Here is a 22536-nt window from a genome sequence, read left to right as displayed (position 1 = left end):
CACACACACACACCTCAGAGGACTTAAGGGTGGCTTCAAGTTGGAATGATAAAGTCTCCCCGTTCGGACATGAAAACAGAACGTTCTTAGACAGAAAGCAATCAACAACGGAGACATGTGGACGACGATTTTAGTCACTGCACTTTGAATAGCATTTTTACTCCAGTTACAGGAGATGCACCAATGGCCCTTGACCTACGCTCTTACCAATGCCTTGAACATTCAAACAAAACAGCCCTCAAGTCCTGCGGTTTAATATAACGCTGTTACGTGTCGAGGCAGTATTTGACTCTGTCCTACCATTGAGACACGGGGCGTATATGGAAACAAACACATGCTACGGATCGTCTCTAATCGGTCCCTACAGTTGGAAGGCTCCTTGAAGCGTGCACCCCCATCATTCATCTTTGCGCATCTGTGAAAGGTAGACTCTTGAGCAATGTTTGAGCCAGCTCTAAGGCAACTAGTGCTATTGGACAGACACCTCTGGAAGATCCTAAGAGTCTCTTAACACCACTTCCAGCAGCAAGCTTAATTGTTCACTGGAGGTCTCCCACCCAGGACTGACCAGGCAAAGAATCACCAGTACATTGAATGTGGAAGTTAATCCTGAAATCCAATTACATATCTCAAGGTAAGACAAATCCATAAGAACATGTCTTAGTATTACTTCGTTTACATTAGTATGGCACTGAGATGGTGCTCCTCTTTAAGCTGTGGTTTACAGATGCAGCCATTCAAAACAAGCGGGCGATACCGCAATATTTTGCGGTGCGCTTTACTCAGTCTACCACGACTTACCGTAAATTCTCCTATAGTACCGCAATTAAAATAATAGTATCCGGAATTTCCACAAGGTGGAGCTAATAAAGCTCATCCTCTCATGTTTGAGCTGTCGCCATCAAAGTCTTTACCGAAGATATTACTAATAGTATTAATAATGAATGACCTTGGACAAGCTGTAAACTCAAAGTATTGCCCTGGTCCACATTCTTTTTTTCATCGACCGTCTTTGTAAAAGTAACACCACAGCATTTTGCAATCACGCATTTGTTTCCAATCATGCAAAGCACAGTAATTTTTGAAAATCTCCTATTCACCATGCCTTTCACCTGCTCATAAAAGAGATCAGTTTAGGAACATAAACACAGTACTGTATGCAAACTGTACTGTATACAGATGCAGCCATTCAAAATGGGTGGGGTATTTGGCGGCATACCCCGGTGGGTGTATCGCGGTATCACGCGGTATTACGCGGTTAATCGTGTCATTTGACATCATGCCGGAAACTATCAGGCGTCACCTTGTAAAACCGCCAGGGGGAGCTTAACCTCTCATGTACAGCATTTGAGCTTTTAATTTTGAACTGTGTATTACAGCATGTTAATCATTAGTCATTAAAATGTTGGTATATTTTATGAAAGCAAGATTGCTCAGTTGGACAGAAGTACACAACCTACCTTTATCAGAAATATTTATGCATCAAAGCCTTTACCGAAGATATTACTAATAGTATTAATAATGAATGACTTTGGACAAGCTGTATACTCAAAGTATAATTTCTTTAGCACATTTGTACAAGCACTTGGAATCTGTCCAAGCCATACTTTGTCAGGCATTTTGTTTTACTTCAACGGGCATAAAAACTCCCTTGCTTTTAACAGGGCGTTTCATAATTTTTAACTACGAAAATGATTTAAAATGCGACACTTATCATTCAACTAGAGCTCAAAATATCACAAGGATCCTCAAGAGCACAGCAAAGACTGTTTTAAAAGATACTTGTATGAGATACATGAGAATCCAGGCTTTTTTTATCAACGCTTTCTTTTCCGTATACCAGATTTTATGGAACCACTTCAGAAGGGTGTCAGCCAGTCAGATTCCAGGAATCAGTACTTTAAAGGAAAAATACACACCGGTATTCCATTTCTCCCTAACGATTTTAAGCATCGAAGTATTTAACTAGCATGTGAAATAGCGTGTGAAAAAGTGGTAGTTTTAAGCTTTTCTGCTGATATAATATGGAATCGCGTATCTAAAGAATTTAATAACGATATGATTATATTCGTGTACTGCGACAGGGCTGTGTAGGGCTGTTTCGCCTCCATCTTCATGCGACTTCCCTTGTAGCCTACTGGTCTACGTGCGCATTTACCAACTCACAGGTTGTGTGTTCAAATCCAGCTGGTGCTGGACTTTTCTTTTAACAAACATTTCTTCGAAAAAATAGAATAGCAATATTATGGACAATCAATTGACTTTTATATTTCAAAATATCACAACATGATCGATTCTAAGTCATTTTTGATAACAATGAATAGTCACCTTCTTCCCTTCTGACAACGGTCACTGCTTCTGCTTCCTGCTTCTATTGTGTGTGTGTGTGTGATAGAGTAAATTTTTATAGAGAAATGGAGGCTGGACAGTATGCGTTACAATATAAACATTTATATTGATTTAAATCGTGTTTTGATTTAAATCGTAAACGCGTGTTTAATTATATGTGTTTTTTTAATCATAATCAGGCTAATGCAACATAAATTGATACAGTATCTTTGTCTTCTAAGTATCTTAATAAACTTTCAGCATAGCTTTCTACCCGTTTAGATTTATATTTCTTGGGATTTTGGGATCAAACGTGGAAGGATTAGATTGTTATCGTTTTTATTTTTCAAATACGTTTTAGAAAAGTGTAATCTATACCTGCCCAGACTGCACGCCTTCCTAAACCCCGCCTTTCACTCCTATCCTGCTCTTCCCCGCGCACCCCAGCCGGGCGCTCTTCGGCCTCTGCCCGGGACGAATGTATGTTTTGATATTTACACCCGGCGCGGCACCGAGGGATTTATAACTGCATTTATAACTTCGTTTTTAAAATTAGTCAAGCAATATGAAGCATCACCTTTTACTTTTAAGTCCCTTAAATACATTGAGCACAGCTTTCTCACCACTTAAGATTACTTTTTGATACCATCCTTACATACAGTACAAGTGGAAAGATTACAGATTTTAATCGTCTTTAATTCTGTTACGTTATACGTTTTAGGAACGTTTCATCTAAACAAACACCACAAAACTATTCTCGATTGTATTTCTGAATGTTATGTTACACCTACAGTAGTTCACTGCTTTAAATACATCGAATTAAGAAAGTTAGGTGTAGCACTTTAGATCTTTTTTTCTGAACCAGGGAAAATCTGATCATGTTTCTCTATAACAATAATAAAAAACTTTATTTTACATATCACCTTTAAAAGTGGCATCTCAAAGCAATACAGTAGATGGAAAAACAGTTAAAGGTTAAACATTAGAGGCTTGCCACACCCGGACTGTTAAACCAACGCATTAGCACGTCAAAGCCCATTGAGGACCCGGGCGCAATAGTTGCTTTGTCCCTTGATTTACTGATCTGCATTAATAATGGAAATCGAGTTCCTGCTCTTTGCAGACGACCTGGTCCCGCTGTCGCCCACAGAACAGAGGCTGCTCCAGAACCTGGCACTGCTGGAGCAGCACTGTCAGACCTGGGCGCCGACAGTCAATCTGGACAAGACCAGAGTTATGGTTTTCCAGAAAAAAAGCCAGACCTCAGGGAAACAGGTACAAATTCACACTTAACAACACATTAACACCTAACAACGGGAGCAGGGACGAATTAGGCCAGTACCCACTATTGTTAAACATACAGAAAAGAATATTAAAGTATTGAAGTATTGGCTTTAGTATTAGCCATACAGAACATTAAAGTGCCCCTTTTCCATTCAGCAGGTGCCTGAGCCGCTGTGTCCTATCTTCTGACAGTCGCCGTTGTGAATGTCTGTAGAGTGTATCTTATTTTTAGTACTATATTTTTGCATTATATTCCCTATTTATCAAACTCTAAGAGTATGTATCGGCTTGTCCCCTCCTCCCGCCCCTCTCTGTGTACAGTAGAGCCTCCTGTCCAGCCAGCACATGTCCTCAGACATTCACAACAGTGACATATCATAAAACGTTTGCACATATAGATAAATTGTTAGTTGTTTTTCAGGAAGTTAAAAAAAACACTTGAATTACTTATCCAGTCTCTCGAAATAAAGTTATTTTTCAAGCAATGAAACAAACGTCGGGCGATGTGTTTTTTTTAATCCAACATTGACAGCCACATCTTAAATCTTGTCAGTCAGCTCTTTTTTCTCTATTTGAATTGTGCAACAAAAAAACTAATAATAATGTAACATGCCACTGTTTGTTCATGAACAAAGTTAAACTGAGATTTCCTTAGATACGCGATTAAAAAAAAAATAAAAAAAAATTTGAATCCCCGGCGGAACACATTCCATAAGAATCAGCCCTTTTACAGTATATATCGCCTTTAAAGGTGGCTTCTCAAAATGCTTTACAGGATAAAAACAACAAGAACAGCAACAACAACAATATTGTATTTCATTGCACTTTGAAAACCAAGTAATAACTTAACTATATGTGCAAACGTTTTATATGTTGCTGTTGTGAATGCCTGTGGAGTGTATCTTTTTTGCCTTGCGTCCTGGTTATCTCGCTCGCCCTCCCCCCCTCTCTCCCTCAATTCAATTCAATTCAAGGTGTTTTATTAGCATGACAGATGGGTACAATCAGTGTTGGGTATTTACTTTGCTTTGAGATTCCACTTTTAAAGGTGATATATAAAATGTTGACTAAAATTAATTTATATCTATGTCTTCTAAGTATCTTAATAAACTTTCAGCATAGCTTTCTCCCCGTTTAGATTTATTTTCCTTAACTAGTATACTTTAGATCTTTTTTTCTGAACCGGGGAAAATCTGATCATGTTTCTCTATAACAACAATATAAAAACATTATTTTACATATCACCTTTATGTGATATCACCTTAAGGATGCGCAAAGAAATTTAAAATAGTCTTCTTTAGGTGTGAGGGTAGGAGTGGATCGCAGCAGGCATAATCGGCAAATTAGGAAAACAAAGAACTGGACAGGCGAGACGTTTATCCAGAGAGCGAGTGATCAGAAAAAGGAACAGCTGTTACACCCAGGTTTTACGCTCTCTCTCTGTTGAATGAATGAAAGCATTTTATTAAAAACGCGTTTGCGTTTGTCTGGGTATTTACTTTGTAATCTGTGGTTACAAAAGCAAAAAAATTGCATGGAACTCATTCATGCTCTTCTCCACAGAAATCTTTAGTAAAAGGTGAAAGATTTGTACGAGATGAAGAGAAACCAGAGTGCGTGGCTGCGCAGCTGCAGGAGCCCAGGCCGCCTTCAAAGCCTTCAAAGCCTCTGCCCTGCCGGTCGTGGTTGGCAATGCACCTGGCCTTACAAACGAGCCGTTCGTGTCAGTCGTCCTGCAGCCACGGGAAGTGGGACACAAACATGCTGCAATGCTTTCAAGACGTTAGGATTTGTTTGTGTAACATCCGAGAAGAGTACTTGTGGCTTGAATGTGAACTGTACGTGCCCGCCCCCTTTCCTCTGTAGTGCATGAGTTCCTCCCGGCATGCCCTTCGTCATTGTTCTGTCATCTTGTATTTAAAGGGTTGTATTTCTGCTGCTGAAAATAAGCAACGGTTTTCTCACAACGCCCTTTGTTCCCAACGGAGCCCTTGTCTGTCATGAAATTCTTCAAAACCTCAAGCTAGAAGAAGAAGACGACAAATATGAAGCGTTATAGCAACGACATGCCATGAGACGATCGATAACGATTTCCATAGGATCCCCGCGGTTGCCTGGCAACCGTCAGCTTTGCGCAGTGGCAGTATCGTAGCCTGTGAGGTTTAGCCGAGGCGCGATTATTGCTAGTTGAAAACTTTTCCCAATATCCCGCTTCCGCCGGTTTGCAATACAATCGGCGAAAGCAATTTTTGACAGTCTCGTCAGAGACTGAGCAAGGTGTTTAAAGACAGATTTGGTCATGGTGACATCATGGTAGAAAGAAACGAGCTTGTTACGTCTCAACAGAAACGCTCTTTAGCTCTTTCAGCGTTATGCAGAGAACAGCGTCTGTCGAGATCACTTTTGAGTCAGCGCGAAACGCCGTGTGCTGTCAGTTTGATTTCATATTGCTCGTAGCGGCGCCCGGCTTTTTTCTGTCAAACGTTAGGTTGCGCTTCTTCATGCTGCATCGTCGGAATGAGTGGAGCTTTTTAAACGTCTGTACTTACTGCACCCCATAAGAAATCGTTTGTCCCCGTTCAAAAGAGATTGTGCGATGTCCTGCAGCGTTCGCAAAGCAAACCTTTGACAGTTTGAAAAGAGGAATTTATTCTGCTTCCTGTGCGTGCAGTAGTTACAAAGTTGAACGTCTTTACACGATCTGCTGCAGTTTTCAGTGGGTGGGCTTTGTCAAATGGCTTGGAAAAACGCACTGTGTTTCGGCTCGGGAAAAATCATGAGCAGTGTCCTGCATGTTTTCTGTGTATATCTGTCCTTTAACGCATACAGAATTCATTCAAAATCATTGATTTCTCCAATTAACAAGGGTCCCTTTTTGAACCTGCCAGAAGCATTCTTTCAATGTAACAGATTTACTCCGGGGAAAGGCAGCATGACATTGAGAGCAGCTCAAGCTTTCAGCACCCGTATCGGACTGCGTGTATGCAGACACCGCTCAGAATCCCCTGTAAGATTCTCCTTCAATTCCGTTTTGCAGTGCTTTAGCTCTTTCAAAAGGCTTCGCTTTGCTAGTCACAATCCAAGGCTCATGACAGCATTTGAAACCAATGGCCGGGAATCGAACCCGGGTCAACTGCTTGGAAGACAGCTATGCTCACCACTATACCACCAACGCACGCCCACAGGCACCCTGCAGGACACCACCAGAGAATGCTCACGATTTTGGAAGCTGTCTCCGGGACGTGCTGATTCCACACATCCTGAATAAATCATGATATTGTTAGTTGCTGTAGCTAGACGTTCAAATGAGTTTCATGGCCAGATGGACTGTTTCCTCCAGCGGTATAGTATTGCAGTGAGACAGCACGATGCCTGCAAGACTATGTCACGCTAAACGCCACAGATTGTGTTTGTCCGTTCGTGTCAGTCATCCTGCAGCCACGGGAAGTGGGACACAAACATGCTGCAATGCTTTCAAGACGTTAGGATTTGTTTGTGTAACATCCGAGAAGAGTACTTGTGGCTTGAATGTGAACTGTACGTGCCCGCCCCCTTTTCTCTGTAGTGCATGAGTTCCTCCCGGCATGCCATTCGTCATTGTTCTGTCATCTTGTATTTAAAGGGTTGTATTTCTGCTGCTGAAAATAAGCAACGGTTTTCTCACAACGCCCTTTGTTCCCGACGGAGCCCTTGTCTGTCATGAAATTCTTCAAAACCTCAAGCTAGAAGAAGAAGAAGACGACAAATATGAAGCGTTTCCGCAACGACATGCCATGAGACAATCGATAACGATTTCCATAGGATCCCCGCGGTTGCCTGGCAACCGTCAGCTTTGCGCAGTGGCAGTATCGTAGTGTGAGCCTGTGTGAGCCTGTGAGGCTGGTATCGCTCTAGGTTGAGCCTAGGGGGTTAAGGCCAAGCAGCAGCTGAGCTGGGTGGGATCCGGCAGCAACGTTCTCTCTCTCTGCTCTCTCCTCTCCTCTCCCCTCCCCCTTTCTCTTGCTCTGCCTCCTTGGCCTCTTGGCTGGAAGTGGGTTCACGTGGCCTGCCCGCGGTGCTTGCTTTCTTCCTCGAGACTCGGAAGCGCTATCCGCTCCCTCTCTCTCTCGCTCTCTCTCTCTCCCTCTTTCTCTGCCTCCTTGGCCTCTTGGCTGGGAGTGGGTTCACGTGGCCTGCCCGCGGTGCTTGCTTCCCACCTCGAGACTCGGAAGCACTATCCGCTCCCTCTCTCTCTCGCTCTCTCTGCCTCCTTGGCCTCTTGGCTGGGAGCAGGTACACGTGGCCTGCCCGCGGTGCTTGCTTTCTTCCTTGAGACTCGGAAGCACTATCCGCTCCCTCTCTCTCTCGCTCTCTGTCTCTCCCTCTCTCTCTGCCTCCTTGGCCTCTTGGCTGGGAGTAGGTACACGTGGCCTGCCCGCGGTGCTTGCTTTCCACCTCGAGACTCGGAAGCGCTATCCGCTCCCTCTCTCTCTCGCTTTCTCTGCCTCCTTGGCCTCTTGGCTGGGAGCAGGTACACGTGGCCTGCCCGCGGTGTTTGCTTTCTTCCTTGAGACCCGGAAGCACTTTCCGCTCTCCTCTCTCTCCTCCTGCGCCTCCACCTAGCTGGGCTTTGCCCACAAGGACAAAGGCCAGGGCTCCCTCGCTGCTCCTTTAGCTCTTTTTTGCTCTCTCTCTTTCCCTCCTTTTTTTTCCCTCTTTCTCCCTCAGAGATGGCAGACAAGAGGACACTGATCCGGTTCCACTGGACAAAGAAGACAGAGCCGATGCCGACTGCAAAGGCCTTCTTTATGACCTTCCTGCGAGGGATCTTGCAGTTGGTGGCCGGAGATCTCTACTGCCTCCAGGACAACAACGCAGAGAGATACATGGAGGCCTACATGGCTACGGACGCATCGTACGAAAAGGCAACGAGACTGATCAGGGAGAAAGGTAAGCACCCTGGTTTCTCTGATTTCAGGCCGGAGCCTATGAGGAAGACGAATCAGAGGACCATTACGGTTTGCACATACAATCCCTACGTACCAGCGGAACGGGTAACAGCGTACCTAAGGAGGTATGTAACCGTGGTGGGAAAACCGACAGAGGTCAGGGACGAAGGCGTCTGGTACGGCAAACGCCAGTACCGAGTCCTCCTGAAAGAGGACCCAGAAGGCGTCGACGGCTTCCAGCACCCCCCGGCTCGCTTCAACATCGGAGCCGACAGGGGGTACCTCTACTACCCCAGGATGCCGGATTTTTGCAGCAAGTGCAGACAGTCCGGCCACAAGACAAACACATGCGACATCGTCAGATGTCACAACTGCAATGAGGACGGGCACCTGGCAAAAACCTGCCGGGCAGCCAAAAAGTGCGACGGATGCGGCGCCGAGGGACACCTCCTTCGCCAATGCAAGGTAAGCAAACCTTCGTTTGCGCAGGTGGTGGAAGCCGGCAGGCAGAAACCGGTCTCCAGACAAAGGGAGAGGGCTGAGAACAAAGAACCCGCACCTCCCCCGCTGAGAACCGAAACTGCCGAGGCCACACCCCCAGCCGCATCGGTGCCACAAGATGGCCGCCAGGAAGAGGGACAAGATGGCCGACCGGAGGAAGGGCCCTGCATAACTCCCAGCAAAAAGGGAAAGCGAAAGCGGGAGAAGAGACCCAGGGCGGATCCACCTTCGGAAGGACATAAAAAGAGAGTGGTAAGGGAAAACCGTTTCCTCGTCCTAGAGGAAACAGAACTTTCTTCCCTCGAGGCCCAGGAACAACCGGAGGAGGCGCTTCAGGAAATGGAAACCCTCCCCCCCGAGGCCCAGGAAACGGAACCCCCCTCCCCCGAGTCCCACGGACAAAAGGAGGAGGCAGCCCAGGAAGAGGTAACCCCCTCCCCCGAGGCCCAGGGACAACAGGAAGGGGCAGCACAGGAAGTCGGAACCCCCTCCCCCGAGGCCCAGGAACAACAGGTAGAGGCAGCCCAGGAATTGGAGCCCCCCTCCCCCGAGGCCCAGGAGAAATTGGAGGCCCCCGAAACTCCCGGAAAAAGGGAAGAAAGGAGCCTTCCCGAAGCGGTGGCGGAGAGTATCCTCGAGGACGACGAGGATTATTTCGAAGCCGCCCTGGAGCCCGGACTGATGGTAGGGCTGGACCTGTCCAGCATGTTTACTTATTAGTCCCCAGCGAAACCTGGAGGGAGCCCAGCATATTCCCCCCAGGACCCGAATGAGAGGAGTTACATCTAGGCTAAACAGTGCCAAGATGTAGACTCCCAAGTTTCTACTGTAAGTACAGAGAGGAGGTTTAACTTTCACTAGTTTTAATCATGACTGTGAAACTAACCTTCCTAACAACCAACGTGAGAGGGCTGAGAGACCCGGTGAAAAGACGGGGAGTCTTTCATGATCTGGCCTCAAAGTCTTTCTCAGTTTGTTTCTTACAGGAGGTCCACCTGAAGGATGAAAGCGACAAGCTGACATTCACCAGGGAATGGACGAAGGGAGAATCATGCTGGAGCGTAGGAGGGGTCCACTCTTCCGGAGTGGGAATCCTCCTCGGAAACCCAGAGATGACGCTGGTTTCCTCCTTCTCGGTGGTGCAGGGCTGGATCCTGGTCGCAGACATCGACTGGAGGGGGCAGAAGTTGAGAGCGATTAACGTCTATGCTCCGACGGAACCCTTTTTTCGGAAGGAAGTGTTTGCTGACCTGGCCAGCTGCTGCACCACCAACAGACAGGTGGTGCTCGGCGGGGACTTCAACGTCGACCGGGAGAAGGGGAGCGACGCTAGCTCGGCAGAGCTGGAGTCGCTACTCAAGCAGTTCTCCCTGGTAGACGGCTTCAGACGGTGCCGCCCTAAGGACGCCGGAACGACCTGGAAAAACTCCCGGGGAGTGTGCAGCCGCCTGGACTACATCTTCCTGCACACGACCTGCTCCCTGGAGTCAGCGACGGTGTCCCCGGCGTGGTATTCCGACCACGAGCGCTTGACGGTGGTGGCTAACACCAGCCTGCCGGCATTCGGTCGTGGGTACTGGAAGCTGAACCGGGAGATACTGGAGGAAGACGACTTCAGGGCACTGTTCCGGAAAGACTACGCGAGCTGGGGCGATCTGAGAGACGGCTACAGCTCCGTGGTGGAATGGTGGGAGTCGGTGAAGGACAGGACCCGAACCCTGGCGCAGACGTACTGCAGACGGAAGGCGTCCAGGGAGAGGAAGGAAGCTGCACGACTCCAGAGGTACCTCGAGGAGGAGTACAGCTCGGCTAACGGGGGAGGAGCCTTCAATTCAGCCCTGGCACGGGACCTGAAGGAGAGGCTCCGCAGACTGCACACGGAGAAAGCCAAGGCTTTCCTGGTCAAGGCACAAAGGGAGCATTATGAAAATAATGAAACCTGTTCCTCCTATTTCTTCAACCAGGTCCGGGGAGCCCAGAAAAAGAGGGTGATCCACAGCCTGAGACGGGGAGATGGAGAGGAAGTGCTGGACGAGAGCGACAAAGTAGAGGCGGCCACCGCTTTCTACACGGAGCTCTTTTCAGAAAAGCAGACGGAGGTGGAGGCAGGCGACGCTTTTCTGGAGGGGCTAACGGCACGAGTACCGGAGGAGGTGAGGGAGGACTTGGAGGGTCCGATCACGGCCGAGGAGCTGAAGGCGGCGCTCTTGTCCATGGAGAATGTCAAGGTGCCGGGGCCGGACGGACTCCCCAAGGAATTCTACACCTGCTTCTGGGACACCCTGGCGGCAGATCTGGTGGAAGTGGCGCAGGAGATCTTCCGCCGGGGGAAACTCGGAGACACCATGAGGGAGGGCGTCATCTCCCTGCTCTTCAAGGGAGGAGACGCCGCCGACCTCAAAAACTGGAGGCCGATCACGATGCTCTGCGTGGACGTAAAGATCCTGTCCAAGCTCCTGACCGGCAGACTGAGAACCGCCCTCCCCCACATCATCCACAGCGACCAGACGTGTGGGGTGGAGGGGCGATCCGTCAGCTGGAACTTCCAGCTGACCAGAGACGCCATCGCCTGGGCCGAGGACCGGAACGTGCCCATGATGGTGGTCAGCCTGGACCAGGAGAAAGCCTTCGACAGAGTGAACCATAGCTATCTGTTCAGGGTGCTGGAACGCTTCGGTTTCGGAGAGAGTTTCAGCCGCTGGATTCAGATTCTGTACTCTGACGTGGGCAGCAGAGTGAACGTGAACGGAAACCTGGGGGATTTCATTCCCCAGGAATCCGGAGTACGACAGGGCTGCCCCCTTTCACCCCTTCTCTATGTTCTCTTCACAGAGCCCTTAGCAGAGGCGGTGAGACGGGACCCTGTCATCGACGGCCTGGAGATACCGGGAGGCGCGGGGGAAACCCTGAAGATCTCCCAGTACGCCGACGACACGACGCTGTTCCTGAGGTCGAACAGGGGGTTGAGGAGGGCCCTGCAGGTCATGGAGCAATACTCCAGAGCCTCGGGGTCGAAGCTCAACCACCGAAAGAGCAAACTGAAGTTCTTCGGGCCCTGGAAGCACAGGACGACGGCGCCGGAGGGTCTCGAGCTCTGCACGGAGCCCCTCAGAATACTTGGGGTTTCCTTCCAGAGCCGGGACAACGAGACCAACAACTGGACTGAGAGGATCGCCAAGGTGAACGCGAAGCTGGGTCTGTGGAAAACGCGGTCGCTGTCCTACACGGGGAAAGTGATGGTGTTGAAAGCAGACGTCCTGCCGGCTTTGGTTTACCTGGCGGTGGTGTACCCGCTGCCGGCCAGACTCAGACGAGCGCTGCAAGGGATGATCTTCGGCTTCGTCTGGGGCGGCAGGTACGAGTGCATCACGAGGAACCGGATGTGTCAGCCGGTCGAGGAAGGGGGTCGAGATGTCCCACATTTCCCCCTGAAACTCGACTGCATCTTCTTCTGCAACCTCTGTCGGGCGCTGCGGGAGCCCATCGGCCACAAGTACCAGTACTTTGTCAGGCTGTGGCTCTCCATCCCGATGAGGCACTTGGTCCAGTGGTCAAACACTGGGCCCAAGGCAGAGAGGCGACCGGAGTTCTACACCCACGCTGTCAAGTGGAGCAGGAGGTACGAGGCCACGAGACAGCCAGAGCTCTGCACCAACCACAGAGCTCTGTACAAAGAGGTGAGGGGGCATCTGGTCGAAAGAACTGGACAACGAACTGAAGGACCTCAACTGGATGGCCGTACACAAGAGACTGGCTACCAGAGAGGTCCTCTACAGACACTCGATCTCCAGGAATCCGCATTGCCCCCGGGACACGTGTTTCGTCGAGGAGACTCAGGAGCACGTTTTCTGGAGCTGCCCCTTCGCCAAGGCGGTGTGGGGCAGAATGGACAACATAATGCAACTCCTGGAAACGAATGCGGTGCTCAGCTACCAGTACATTCTGCTGGGGCTGGCACCTACCGGACTGGACAGGGGGACGCAGTTCCTGATGTGGCTGCTGCTGTCCCTCACAAAGAAAGGCCTGTGGGACGCGAGGAACAATCTCATCCGGCACAACAACAAGTGGGGAGCGAGGGAGCTGGAAGAGAGGATCCTGGCGGACCTCAGGAGGAGGATGAAGCGCGACGTTGCTAAATGGGGTTTCCCCACGGCAAAGGAGCTCTGGAAAGGCCTATGGACCCTGTACAGGGATTAATGGTTTACAGCAAGCGGTAGGGTTTGGAGGGACTCTCATAATAGCGCAAATCCACCCACCCTTGCAAGGATTGATAACGGACAATCACCGCCGTTCCGCCGATGTTTTAATTTTGTGGAGTGTTATCGTGTGAGATGTTTCCTTTTGAGATGTGTTTTTTTTTCGGAATAAAGTACATTTTATAAGAAAAAAAAAAAGATTGTACCATAAAGATTTCCATGGAGAGGACTATGGTTTCCTGCAGGACTATGCCGGTAGGAGGACCAGGTTCCACAACTTCAAGGGGCTGTGTCGAGGCGATCCACAGTACTGTCAGGACCAGCCGTGGCAGTTTTAGGATTCCCATTCTGGAACATAGATGAGGCACATGGTACAGTTCCACTATAATTTTGAATATATTTTCCTAGCAGGACCTACAGTACAGTACCTTACTACCTGCAGCTACAAAGGGGCACCCCCCTCTTTGATCGGGTTTGGACGTTTAACCCTATTCTGTGTTCTCCGGCGCCATTTGAGGTGGGCGATACAACCGGAGGTGGTTGCGATGCACCCACTTGTAGACCAGAGATTGCCTTCCCTTCTCAATCTGAATTCGATAAACTACCGGTGATACCTTATCGACAATCTCGTGGGGTCCTGTCCAACTGGGTAAGAACTTCCGGGCCACCCCTGTGGGTTTGGCAAATTGGAAGTACAGGACCTTGTCTCCTACTTGGAGTTCCTGGTTAACTGCCTTTCGGTCATAGTATGCTTTCCTACCCTCTGCACTCCTTCCCAGATTGTTCTGGGCAAAAGCAAAGGTTGCCTGCAGATGTCCTCGCAGGTCTGACACATACTGATGGGCCGTAGCAGCCCCCGTCGTGCTCAGGTCCTCCACCCCATAAAGACAGTGTAGGGGAAGAGTCATCTTCCGACCTGTCATCATCTCAAAAGGTGGGACCCCCGTAGAGCAATGGGGCGTAGCTCGGATGGCCATCAGAACCAGGGGCAGCTTAATGTCTCAGTCCCTACTGCTGTTCGAGATAAACTTTTTGAGCATACTAACCACCGTTCGGTTTGCCCTTTCTGCCTGGCCCGAGGATTGAGGGTGGTAGGAGATATGCAACTGGGTCTTGACCCCAAGCATATTCCACAGGGTTGCCATTACTGTAGCTGTGAAATGGGTTCCCCGATCCGAGTCCACGGTCAGGGGGAATCCCCATTGACTGAACACATGGTTCACCAACAGCACTGCAGTTGTCTCTGCCGTGTCTTTGGGTGCTGGGAGGCACTCAATCCATTTTGTGAATGCACACGTAACAGTGAGGAAATATTTGTTCCCTCTGGATGACCTCACCAGTGGCCCCACCCAGTCCATTTGAAGATTGGACCAGGTGAATGTCATGCCCTTTTTCTGGAGTGGTGCACGGTGCAAGGGCCGTGATGGTTGGAACTGGCTACACGTCAGACACCCCTTTACATACACGGCGATGTCTTGGCCCATGTGAGGCCAGAATGCCACCTGCTGGATAGTGTCGTATGTAGCCTTGATTCCCCGGTGACCCCCACAGGGTTCGTCATGAGCGTGTTGGATCATGACCCCCCGATGACAGTGGGGAACTACCCACTTTGGGACACCTTGTGCAACTGGTACACAAACCAACAACCCCTTTATAATTTTTAGGTTGTCTTTCACCTCTGCCAGCTCCTTCAGCTCCAGAGACTGGCTCAGCACCTGCTCCGAAAGAGGTTGACGCACTGGGTCAGCGATATGCTGATACATTTGCCCAATTGCTGGGTCCTGTTTCTGCATTTCCGCAAGATCGGTGTTAAAACCCTGTGACCCAAGCACTACAGATTGAGGGTCAGCTCCGACATCCTGTCTAGCCCTGCTTCGGGTGACCGCCTTGACCTCAGCCACGAATTCTGGGGGTAGCCATTCCTGCTGGAACTGCCAGGGTTCACCCTCTAAGGCGCCAGATTTGGCCTGCTGGAGGGTGATCAGCACCCCAGCTACTTCCGCATACTGACTAGTCTTTGGTCCTAGCTTATAGCGGGTCGGCCCACAGGGAGTATTGTCTTGCCAGACTACTCCTACCCCTGCTAGCACCTGCTGTTCGTGGCGAAAAGAGCAACCGTCAACATAGGCCATGGGTAAGCCCTGGCCCACGTTCTCATCGTAGTACCGATGATTGTTCGGTAGCTCAGCAGCGGGAATTGTTTCTGGAGCTTCCATGTCAGTGTCACAGCCGTGACACACTTGGCCCAAAGCCAGGCCCTGTCCCAGGTACATTTTCTTGCTCTGTGCATAACGTACCTCTATCTCATAGCCTTGTAGGGCCATCATTCATGCCACAATCCTGCTATTTGACACCCTGCCCGCTTTCAGTCTCTGGCTATGCAGGAATGTCACAGGTTGGTGGCAGGTTTCGATGATGATCTTTTGTCCCCCAACATAACTACGGAAGTGTTCTACCGACCAGACCGTAGACAACAGGGCCTTCTCGCAGTCCAAGAACTTTTGCTCCACTGGGCTCAGGGCTCGACTGGCATATGCCACCACCCTTCGCTCTTGGTTATATTCCTGACTCAGAGCAGCCCCAAGGCAGTGCTCTGAGAACCCTGCTTCAAGGTAGAAGACCTTATTTTTGTCAGGGTAGGCCAAGCTAGGTAAAGCACTACCGAGTCTGCGCTTCAGCTCCATCACAGCCTGTTCTGGGGAAGGCCCCCACTCAAAGGGCACGTCTTTCTGCAACAGCTTGTGGAGGGGCCTTGCTATTTCAGCGTAATCCTCAATGAACTGCTGGGAATAATTACATACTCCCAGAAAGCTGCGCAGTTCAGACAGGTTAGTGGGCGACTTCATATTCTGGATAGCTTGGACTCTGCTGGACTGTGGCTGTATGCCTTGGGCTCCAACCAACAGTCCCACGTACTCCACTTGGGTCCTACACCACTGTCCCTTAGCCAGGGACAGTTTGGCCCCTGCACAGGAGAGCTGGGTCAACACATGCCTGATCTCGGCCATGTGTTCTTCCCAGGTCTGACTCCTCATCAGAATATCGTCCACATAGACCAGGTTGCCCCTGGCGGCTGCATCACTCATGGCTTTGTGCAGAAATATGTTGAACTCCACTGGGGAGTTGGAATACCCAAAGGGGCATCGATTCCAGGTGAACTGCCTGTTTCCAAAGGAAAAGGCCAGTTTGTACTGGTCTGTTGGTTCTACCTTAAGGGTCCAGAACCCATTGGCCACATCCACTGTGGTGAAATATTTCGCTGTTGTCACCTTGAATAACTCCTGATCTAGGTAGATCATTGGCCATCGTGACAAAGGAACCTGTTTATTCAGCTGCCGGTAGTCAATGGTCAGACGCCATTTACCATTGGGTTTCAGCACCGGCCACAGTGGGGAGTTATAAGTGGAGTTACACTCCCTTATGATCTGACGCTCTAGTAGAGCATCCAACGTCTGCTTTATGGACTCGTATGCCGTGAGGGGAATGCGATACTGCCCGACATAGGTTGGGCGGGCGCCAGGGGCCGTTGGAATGCGCACTGTGTTCAAATCCGTCACCCCGCAGTCATAGGCGTCCCGTGCAAACACTTCCCGGAAATCCTGGAAATTCTGACGCAGCTGCTGACGCTGGCTTTCCGTTTCCAGGGCATCTGCCTTGCCAACCTGTTCCTGTACCTGCTCTAGGAACCCCGCTTTTGACGGCATGGCGGTATCCCGGGTCGTACTCTCGGCTGAGTGGTCCATCGGAACACCTGCGTGTACTGTGTACACAACCATCTCATCCTTATCGCTAAGGTCCACCCTGCACACCTCCTGGTTGCAGAATCCCTCTATTGGCATAATTGCAATCATCCGCCGGGGGTAGGTGTAGTACACCTGCTCGGTTCCCCCCTCCCTGGCCAAGGGACCAGGGAGCTGCCCCAGTACTGGGATGGCTAGTTCGAAATCATAGAAACCATTGTCAATTACCAGTCCCATGTCAGTGCGAGCAGGGATTTTGACATCTTGTTTTGCTATGTTCTGCACCAACAGGCAGGTGGCTCGGCCATTCCGTTCCAGTCTGGGGGTACAACAGACTGCTAGGTTCAGTCTGATAAACTGAGCTGACGGTTGGAAGAAAACCATCTCAGCGTCCATTCTCTGTCCCTTCTTTAGGACAAGGCGTACTGGAAACCCTGCTGTTGACGCAGGAACGATCAGGTCCGATTCGTTTACTACCTGGCAGGCCTGAGGAATCGTCTGACCTGACCGAATGTTCTCGGGGTCACCGCTTAGAGAGTGGGCATCTGGGTCCACCCGTGTCCACAGCACACTGTTTACTGTGTCCAGCTGGGCGCCCAGTCGAACCAATAGGTACTTCCAATAGGAAGTAGTGAGCAAACTTCCTTTTTCCGATGGAGATGGAAGCTACACAGCTTCCTTTTCTCCAAATGGACCTATGAGATGGGGGTGCCCACCACAGAACCTGTGACTGCGTCACCAGGGTCACCTGACAGCTTCGCGACAGGTCCTCGAACAGACCTTCACTGATTATGGACTTCTCAGAGCTGAGGCTAAGAATTACATCATCAACCTGCACTTCTGCCACCTGGACCCCCTCCCACCACCATGGGGTGGTAGTCCTGGACCCCCTGAGGTACCAGGGTGCACAGAAAGGACTCCCATTCATTACCGGACAGGGAGATCCACTCTTCTTCAGGGATGAAAAGGGGGTGTGCTTTACCTGGCGGGTCAAGCAGCTGCTTGGAGCACTGCTCCTGTAGTTGGGAGACCGTGGGAGTGCTGGCCTGGGCAGGACTTCCCTGTAGTTTTGGAAAGCAAGAAGAGACATTTATTCTCGTCCAGAGGAACCAGGAGGAACCTCCAACTCAGCTATAGTGTTCAGTGGGCACTGTGTGATCACAGCATAACCACTGAATCCCCCTTTTTGCTGTGCAACAGGCTTATGGTTTTTGACCTGAGCCCACAATTTTCCACGCTGGCAGTCCACCAGAGGCTCCAGCCTGTCAAGCAGGTCTTGGCCAATGAGTAGTGGCTCTGTTTTAAACCTAGAGATGTAAACAGGATGCACCACGTTCATTGGCCCGAACCTAAGTGCCACCCACACTCGGTGTGTGATCCTGGCATGATCCTGGGTATAGCTGGAAATATCTATCTTACACGGTTCTACCTTAAGTCTGATGCCTTTTCCTTTCGCTACTCGTTTGAGCTCGCTGAGTAGATCGGCTGACATCAAACTAATTTCAGCCCCAGTGTCAATCAGTGCTTCTCTATCTAAGACGTTTTCAAGAGAAACCTTGATATAAATATGCCTTGCTTTGCCTTTCTGGCTGAGATTCCCTAAGAATTGTTGGAAGCCTGCCTTTTCTTTGACTTCAGGGGCGGGGTCAGCGCCCAACTCAGAGTCACAGCCTTCTTCCAGGCAGGAACCCTCCCACCCAATCAGATAGACTGAGGGAGGGGCTTGGGACGGATCCCCGCCTCCTCCAGTGAGAAGGGGCGTGGTCCCCCTAAGCTCATTCACACTTTCGGCATTCGGTGCGGAAGGTTTACCCTGTCCTGATCTCTCAGGCAGGGCTTGTTCAAGCCTGGCCAGGCGGGCTGCAGTTGACTCCCTTCGTCCAGTCTTATGATAGGCTCTGCCTGAGCCCTTGCCTTCCCCGTAGCGCTCACGGCGGCTCTGACGCTTAGTGCGGTCCTGCCTGCCTATTTTGCGCCGGGGCTTATAGGGCTCAGGAACCTCAGCTCGAGGGAGTCGTCAACCCTGCTGGCTTTAGTGGCGAACACGGCCGTTTTAGCAGGTTTTCACTCTGAGGAAGCAGAGACTTCAGCTCCCCAGGCTTTTTGAGCCAACCTTCTAATGTCAGCCATTTTCATCGCTTTTGCATCTGTGTGCATCACAATCATTTTCCTGACTGAGGGGTGCAGATTAGCAATGAATAAACCTTTGAAATTCACGTTCTCTTCGCAACCCTCTTCATTCCGCCCTGCAAAATAAGTGCGCCTAAGCCTCTCATAATAGTCGCGAGGGGCTTCAGCTTTTTCGTGCTTAATATGGTGCGCAGCGGCCACGGCAGCTATGGGATCGATAAAAGCCGAAAATTCTCCGATCATTGCCTGACACAGCTCCTCAAAGCTATTACAGACCTCCGGTCCTTGTCTGGACATCCACTCGTGTACCGCTCGGCTAGTAGTTTTCCTTACTAACAAAGCCTTTTCCTGTTCGGACGCTCCGGGCATAAACTGCAAAGTATGTCTCAGCTCATCGATGTAGGTTTCCACATTATTCCCTGACACTGATGGGTCAAACCTTTCTACATCTTTGGCTAACTGCCTCAGGGAGTGGAGGTTAACTTTTACGGTTTCTCCGCGGGCAGGGGGACAGCCGTGATCAGGAGAAGGGGGTCTCTGCCTGAATTGCATCGCCCTTGCGTCTCGCGCAAGACTCGGCGATCTCCCCCATGCCGATCCAACCACAGACCCTGGCCGGGAGAAACCTCCTCCCGGCGCGCTGGGTGAGCGCTCCGGACTGCTAGGTGGGCTGGCATGCAAGTGGGATCTAGCCTGTTTTGCTTCCAGTACAAAAGCATCTAACTCCTTTTGCCTTTCCTGGCTGAGTTCATTTAAACTCTCAATTTCTTTTTTTTTTTCTTTCAAGCTCGCTTCCAGGTCTCTCCTAGCTACCTCAGCCGCAGTTTCTCTAGCAGACAGGTCATCTAATTTACCTAAAACTTCCCTGAGCCTGTCTTCACTTTCCTCATTTTTCACTCTCTTTTCTCTGATTATATCCAGCAACTCAACTCGCTCCGCCTTATATCTTTCTAGCTTTCCCTGAAGCTTTTGAAACTTTGTCAGCTCGGACAAAGACAGTTCCAGCTGTTTAGCTAGATTTAAGGCGAAACTCGATAGGACCTGAACTGCGTTCACGGACCCTCCTGTGTTAAGCTGGTTCGCTACTTTAGCTACTAAATCTACTTGCAGCTTCTCAATATCATCAAAGTTCAACTTTTCGATACCGCTCCAGTAACCAGGATTGTCGTCGCTAGAAATAGTACTTATAAGCGACTCCACTTCAGACATTTTAGCAGCCATTGTCATTATGTCAGAGAAACGTTAAGAGTATTACTTTTTTTTTTCCTTTTACTAAAATACAGTATGGAATTTAAACACCCGAGCAGATGGATTTCCAATCAGCACACGTTACACTAAACGCTAGAAAACAGGGGGATTTCTTTGCGCAGTTATCAGCACACCCGGTATTCGCGTATAGAAGCCGCGGCGCTGTGCTGAACTTGAACTCACAGCAATATCAGTTATTCTGTGCGATTGATTCTCATTTCATTCTAAACTCCGCCCACCCAGGGACGCCATTAAATGTAGTGGTTTTGATGGGTTTACTGAGACAATTATTAATTGTAGCAGTAATCACGAGGTTGTTCGTTGGGGCTTTTAGAAAATCAATCGTCAGAACAACTAACAACGCACACACACGGGTTCAATACACGGGATACATTTATTAATATAACTGTGCAACAAACATATACTAGTCTGCCTGGATACGAGCGGCAGACTTTACGGTGAGGGTTATCAATATACAAGGTATATAATCTCGAAGAGATGCAAACACAAAGAGATTATATAACAGAGAATATATGTCAATATATATCGTTCGGTTACCAAATCGCTAATCAGTGTTATTACCCACTGTTACTCTAAACTCGGAAGTAAATACATTACTCATGAATTAAATTGATAACAACTTGTGTTGAGGTACAATTGCATTCTCGAGACGCAATGTAGAACATGGGGTTTACTTATCCACTGTGTTGGGATTTGGAATTCCCGGCACGAACACCAAACCAGCTGACAGGCTCTGTTGCAGCCTCTGTTGCAGCGGTTGTCCAATGGGCGTTGTGACGGCGTCCTCTGGCTACCGGCCAACCAGTCGAGGTGCAGCTCGGAGTAGGACGGGCGGAGGAATCTAACTGCGGCGCGCAGGGCAGTCGTTGCTCCGAGGGGATCTACCAGCAGTCCGGCTGGCTAGTAGAAAGTCTCTATGCACAGAGTGTGACCGCGAGTCCTCACAAGTCACTCTTTTGCCTGGGAAGAAACTGGTTCGTTCCCGGTCCAGCGCTGCTTCTGAATAAGCTATTCAGGTTGTCGACGAGGGTCCAACTGTAGGCTGCCGTTGATCAAGCGGAGCATTCACGTTGGTAGAATTCTGAGTACGTACGGGATCCTCGGCCTCGCGCTTTGAACAAAGTCCAAGTCCTTTTGCAGACAACAGCAGTTGTCACGTGATTGTCTCTGAGGATGCGCGAAAATGGCCAAGGAGAGCCCAGAACTGAGCTTGCGCTCCCTTTTTGATCAAGACCCAGATGTGTGCTGATTGGTTGAGAGTTTGGCGGGCATTGGAGACCCACGTGGTATTACCACACCCTGCCAGTCCCTGATTGGTTGGTCAAGGTGAGATATAAGTCACTTACTCTTGACACTTAGGAATGCAGTCCAGATGTCCATTCGGCACTCCCTAGACTGATAGGCGCCAATGGATGAACATTGATCATGATAGCCAGGCTCAGCTAATTGCATCCCCGTCTGGGAGCTTGTTTCTTATCACAAGAAAACACTCTTAAATCAGCTTGCATGAATTCTTTCTCTGTGGCTGCACCACAGAGATGGAGGGTGAGATGGGGCCTCTTTTAGGAGCATACCAACGCTTAATTCTGTCTTATTAACAAGCATTGCCGCTACACATACATATGTCTGACAATGAGGAATGGGCCCCTGAGACAGTCATTTGCCTGTTTAACAAATGATCGTATTTTACTAGAGATTCTGTTTGGGATTCAGATGTGCATTCGGACAGCAATCCCTTTCAAGAAATGATACGTTCTGGATGAGGTCAAAGGTGCTGGAACACTGTATTTAGGATGTGTTTGCAGAGACTGTGTGTCTCCTGCTTCAACGCAGTGATAAATAGATGTGCTCCTGTAATTCATTGGTACATGCCCAGGGCAGTAAGCAGTCTGAGGATTAATTTCCAGACGGCATAGAGCAGTGAAGCAGTGAAGTAGTGCAACACACTGGATCATTATATTATTAGAATCTATTCTACTTACATTATTACATTATACACAATTTGAGTTCATTTTAAAAAGTAAAAGGTAATGAAAGGAATGCATTTTCATAAGAAAGATAATACCGATATGCATGTGATAATCTTCCTTATATCATGTAGTGCGTCATTTGGACACTTTGTGGGATTGAAATACAAAGAAAATCATGTTCTATGGTACA

General features: G+C 49.4%; 2 non-coding genes across 2 annotated transcripts; one reads left to right on the top strand and one right to left on the bottom strand.

The window, feature by feature from the left end:
- Positions 1 to 5110: 5110 nt before the first annotated feature.
- LOC138232457 (U5 spliceosomal RNA) lies at positions 5111 to 5229 on the bottom strand. Its single transcript, XR_011187186.1, has one exon. It is a non-coding gene; the product is annotated as a U5 spliceosomal RNA (small nuclear RNA).
- A 509-nt stretch (positions 5230 to 5738) lies between these two features.
- LOC138232368 (U4 spliceosomal RNA) lies at positions 5739 to 5880 on the top strand. The gene has a single exon (XR_011187100.1). It is a non-coding gene; the product is annotated as a U4 spliceosomal RNA (small nuclear RNA).
- The last annotated feature ends 16656 nt before the right edge of the window (positions 5881 to 22536 follow it).

This window comes from Lepisosteus oculatus, unplaced genomic scaffold, assembly GCF_040954835.1.
Source record: "Lepisosteus oculatus isolate fLepOcu1 unplaced genomic scaffold, fLepOcu1.hap2 HAP2_SCAFFOLD_63, whole genome shotgun sequence".
NCBI classification, from domain to species: Eukaryota; Metazoa; Chordata; class Actinopteri; order Semionotiformes; family Lepisosteidae; genus Lepisosteus; species Lepisosteus oculatus.
The sequence above is the reverse complement of the archived record's forward strand: the minus strand, read 5'-3'. Positions and strand labels throughout refer to the sequence as shown.